Here is a 5,849-nt window from a genome sequence, read left to right on the forward strand (position 1 = left end):
AAAAAAAGGCAAAAGAGGGAAAAAAAGGCAAAAGAGGGAAAAAAAGGCAAAAGAGGGAAAAAAAGGCAAAAGAGGGAAAAAAAGGCAAAAGAGGGAAAAAAAAGGCAAAAGAGGGAAAAAAAAGGCAAAAGAGGGAAAAAAAGGCAAAAGAGGGAAAAAAAGGCAAAAGAGGGAAAAAAAGGCAAAAGAGGGAAAAAAAGGCAAAAGAGGGAAAAAAAAGGCAAAAGAGGGAAAAAAAAGGCAAAAGAGGGAAAAAAAGGCAAAAGAGGAAAAGGAAAAAGTGCTCTTTATAAATATCTTAAAATATTGGAAAGCGTTTCTAATGCAGTGGGAAACTGGTGTTAGGGCCTTTGCTGTTCTGTGCAGGACTAGCAAGCCCCACTCCCGCACCACGTAACCCCGTCCTTGGAAGGGACGGGCCTTCATCTCAGGTTCTTATCTCGGAACGAGACGGGGGTGCATCATCTCAGGGCGATGCAGAGTTGTGGCGCAAACGTGAAGCTCTGCCTTACACGGCCGACGTTTGGGACCATCTCAGAAACGCTTCGTGCCGACTGCCTGCAGACTTTGAACTCGTTTTCTGCCCAGATTGATTCCTTCAGTCTTTGAGATGGGAGGATGGGAGAAACGGGGAGGAGTGGAGCATTTCTCACTGCCCCTATTAGGCCAGTAATAAGGTTCATTCTCAAGGGCTTTCAGTCCTGCCTCCTTAAAGTCAGGACACGAGCTTTGGCTCGTGCTTGCTTTCAGTGCCTGTGTAATTGCCAATTCTATTAGTAGAAGTTGAACTTGCAATCTTCAGTATCAAAAAGCATCTAAATTAAAGGCTGAAATGCTTTACCTCTCTGCTACCAATGAGCTGCTGAGGAACACACTCCAACTGTGAGTTCTTTAAACAGCTAAAAACATACTGATTCAAAACGAAATCAATGAGGAGTGAAGATTGCATAGAGCACTGCATCTGATTTTTTTTTTTTTTTTTTTTTGTGGGTACATTGTACTTTCATGCAATATTTGCTGCACGGAAAAAAAATGGTATTTTGATGGCTGCATGATGATGTGAACCCAACTCTCAGTCCCTCCGCTGTAAGTCTCACACATCTGTACGTACCGCTGGGGAAAAAAAAATTGTTTACATTAAAAAAAAAAGAAGCTTGTCCACAGTACACAAACTCAATACAAACCTACATTTGTCCTTGACTCTACAAATGATCGGATTTGGTCACGTCTGGTAAGTAACAGAGCTTGGCCACCAGCCAGCGCTGGGTCCTCCCACGCAGCAAAGGTAACGAGGGCACGTTCCCAGCCGATCCATCGGGCAGTAAACCTTCTGGTACCTGGAACGAGAGAACGTGGCAGCAAAATGCAGCACGGAGGGTGTGATACTGATACTGACCCCCCTCCTCGCCCTTTCCCTTCCTTCAGCTTGAACAGAAAATTGCCTCGTGTTATTCAGGTGGAAGGCTGCGATTACCCCCATAAAAGATTCACAAATAAACCAGTCACAAACGAATTAATCTAGTCACGCCTTACCACTACTGAGAAATGTTTTATCTGTATTGTCTTAAACATGATGATTATTTCTAATAGGTTGAACTGAATTTTGAACTGAGTTGCCATAAAAAATGCTGTCTGCTGACAAATCAAAGGGTCAAAGACACAAATACTATTTCTCTACCATCGTTGAACCCAGCAGCACCAGCCGGGCGGGATGTATGGGTTCAGCAGCAGACAGATCAGGGATATTACTGGTGTCATGGCTGCAGTGACCCAAATAGATACATAATCATATGAGTATCTCGTAACATCTGTTACCGATAAAGTACAACGACACCCTAACCTCAAACCTCTCATCTACAACATAGGAATCTAGATGTCACCACATGAAGAAGTGGTGTCATTGCTTTTCCAATGATCTGTGCTTAGGAAGATGTCAGTACTTACAGAGAATTGTAGGAGAGCCAAGGAAATGTCAGTTAGGCATTTCACTGATGAAATTCTTCCCATTTCGGTTTGTGTATTGATTGAAAGAGACAAACTGAACCAGATGATAGAAAAATTTATATCTCCTCAAGGGATCACAACAGCAAGATTATGTAGGATACAGGTGGACGTGGCAAAGTTACAATCAGGGAAAACAAGATAGCTGTCTTTGTACCTATGGTAATTTAATAAAACTGTGCTAGACAGAAATAGGAGGTAGAAATAATCAAGTAACAATAACATTAATTTTACCATTTGCTTTTAGGAAGAAAAAAAGGCAAGTCAGTCAAGTGATCCCAGATGAAAAATCACAGGCTCAGTAGCCTAGTAGGAAGAAAAAACAGACTGATCTTTACCAAAATAGAAGCCTTTCAGTCCTGCCTAATGTGCAAACAGAATTTAGTCAGTCTGCAACAATATTTTTTATAGCACAGGGATGTTTTACTGTCTGTAGATTAATATTGACTTTCTACTCACCCTGCCAAACAAAACTCAGCTTTATTTCAAAGAATCAAAGTATCTACAATTGGGGCAATCCAATGCTGTAAACCCCAGTTCTACAATAGCCTGAATATGGACAGACCCATGGCTTGAAACAGGATTTGTTGTGCAGAACTAGTGCCTTAGTTTGCAAAAGACACTGTAAGGAATTTCTCCAACTGTGCTGCAACTTTTAAAGCAACGTTCAGTGATGTGCAGCCAGACCTAAATCTTCCCGCACTGAGTTGCCAACCAGCCAGCGAGTCACTAAGCTTTGAGCAAATTAGACTTTGATAGATTTTTATCTTTAAAAAAATGAAATAAATTACACATTTCAACACATATCTTTCTCTGCTTTTTCTTGTAACGTGCACAGTACCTGTCTCAACATGTTATCACCCTCTTTAGTACCGGGATCTGGGAGATGTCAACTGCTCTGTCCTTTCCAACATGTTACGTGTATAATGACAGTGAAATCAAACTTCTAATTAAGGAAAAAAAAACCAAAACCTTTGTATAAACAAAGCAGAAAAATGCTCTAGTAATTTCAGAGCTAATAAAGCAATGAAGGAATATAGCCAAAAAAAAAAAAAAAAAAAAAAAAAAGCAAAAATAATTAGGTGACAGGAATTACTAAGTCACATACTACAATGACAAAATAACATACCCCCCCATTATGGATTTTTTTTCCATCAAGACACAAAAGAAAGGAGCACTGACATTTTATGGGCAGACAAAAAGTAAATTACATGTTACAGGTCATAAAGTAAGACAGTAAGAGAACTGCATATCAGAGGCGGGATATGAACCAATGATGTGACAGTCAGAAGATGTAAATTTTATCCAAATCCCCATGCTTCTGTTTGAATAATTCAGCGCTTTGAAGGAAATTCCTCTGTTTTTCAGGTAATCTTATGCATATTCAGCAATCCTGACATCTCCAGAATATGGCAGGCTTCCTGCTCTTATGCAGAAGGAGCTATTTCAATAAAAAGAATGTACTGGGACGTACAAGATGCAGCCTGGGTTATGTAGATGCTTTAGCTATGCACAGTGCGTAGGACTGCACGGTATGGTCAGCTTGGCTTACCAGTTAGAATACTAACCAACAGCAGAGTAATCAGCACTCTGCTACCTGAGACATTGACAGGTACATGTCTCGGTACACCTATTCCCTTTGAGAGGGCTGCAGACACCCCTCCGACCCAGCGCCTTGCTGGATTCTCCACCACCACCCACCCTCCCCATCTCCGCTGGGCAGGCTAAGGACAGAAGGAAAATCCCACTGGTATCCCCCGTCCTAGATCAACGCTCGTCTTTGCACAAACACACTCACATTCTATGCAGTGATTTTTTTGGTTTTCCCCACGCATCACTGAGTTTTCCCTGCACTAGCCCAACATCATGCTAAAACCCAGTAAAAGAGGGTCTGTACTTTGCCACACACCACCATGCGCTTTGCCTAGGCTGGTATTCATTAATTTACAGCCTGGCTTCTACAGATCAAAATAGCTTTTCAAAAGATGCAGTTTGGGGAAATATTGGTAGTACATCTCATCTTAAATGCAATATAATTCATGCAGTGATAATTTATATTGATAGTAATTTCAGATAAGATGTATTTGCCATTAAAGCTGGAATGCATTTCACCTATTGCTATTTCAGCTATATGCATACTTCACGGCAGGAATCTGTTTTAAAGGTGTTGCATACATTTGTTTTCTGTAACTGAGATTCAGGGAGGCTTCATCTTCAAGTCTTATTTACAAGACAGAAAAACCAAAATAAGGAATTCCCTTGCTATCTCATCCCTGCTGGAAACACTTGATCTCAGCTTCAGGACACTGACCGTTCTTAAAATTTTTACTTCCCCTAGTTTATTCTTTGAAGAGCACCCCCATTGCACCTGCTTTTTTCTTATTATATTTAAAATGGGGCTATGGTTTTGTAATGCTACTTTTACAAAGTCAAAATTGAAGGTATAATACATAGAACATTAGACCTATTAGGTCTCCTAAGACAGGACTTTTGTATTGAGACAAGTCCTAATGTAGCATTAAGAGAAGCCTCTCTTCCAGGAAATGCATCTCATGATTACTATTTATTAGGGCTTCCCACTTCTCTGAAGCAACCTTCCTCTCAGAGCACTTCTTACTAGACAAAGACAAGAGTTTAATTCACATTAACCTCCGCATCAGCATCCTGGGTAATGGAGAAAGACATAAGGGCTTAAGCTTGATTTTTTTACAAGACTGAGATCGAGGCAAGCAAGAACATAACGACTGAAAGAGTTTGCCATTATATAGAGAAAGTTTCTGCTTGTGAGGTACCACCAGATGCCAGAAATACTTTGAACTGGTACATTCAATATCCTACAGCTACACAGCCTACACCTAATTCTCAGTGAGTTTGTGACTTAACTCAGTCCTTTCGTCTAGTCCCAAGGATGGTTTTGGAACCAAGTGTAGTGACCTCCTAAAGCATCACCAGAAAAGTTAAACAGCATGGTCTAGCGAGCAAGTGCCACGCTTGGGACCACAAGACTGATTCCTTGGCCCACTCAGCTGCTGAATTTGTGCATTGCTTTTGAGCTAGAACTCTTTCCACTACCACCCTTTGCTCTGCAGCACTGTGAACACTCTGCAGATGGATTTTCTGCTAGCATCTGCTGATATGTATGATGTGTTTTATTATAGAGCTAGTAAATGAAATTGGATGCATCAGATCCAGCCCCCTCTGAAGAAGTCAGTTTGGTCAGTAAGTTAGAAGGAGTTTATGTGCATTCAGGTTGAAAATTAACAGTGCTATATACCGGCCAGTTCTTTGTGAGGCTGATATTTTCATATATATGCCAAGGTCCAAGACTAAAGTCTCCTTAGGTCAGGTGGCGATTTGCAACGGAATCAAATGTTTGAGAACATTACAAACCTGTTTAATTGTTACTATTTTTTACCACACAACATGCGAATACGCCCTTCCAGTGCAGAAACTGGGGTGTGATCTTCCCTGACATAGCTCCCATTGCAAAATATTGATCTTGCAGTGACAAATGTATTAACCAGTTGATGATACATCTCTCTAATTGAGGAGTACTCCAACTAAATGTCCTGCTTTGGTTTTCAAGAGTCTCATACTACACAAGGCATAGCGTGTTAGAGGGACTGCTAGAAAGATGCACTAAAGGGCACCAAAACCCGCTGAGGTCAGATCCTTGTATGGGTTCTGATACAGCCTCTCTCATTTAGCTGGCTGGAAATAACTGAGTAAGAAAAGCAGGATTTCCACCATATGTTGCACAGTCCTTGAAGCAAGGATTATATGTCATGGTTTATGTGTGTATGTAAGGTTTTAGATGAGCAATGAAATCAAACTCCATTTTCTCCACA

Source organism: Athene cunicularia (assembly GCF_003259725.1).
Source record: "Athene cunicularia isolate RWA chromosome 9 unlocalized genomic scaffold, athCun1 chr9_part1, whole genome shotgun sequence".
Lineage (NCBI taxonomy): Eukaryota > Metazoa > Chordata > Aves > Strigiformes > Strigidae > Athene > Athene cunicularia.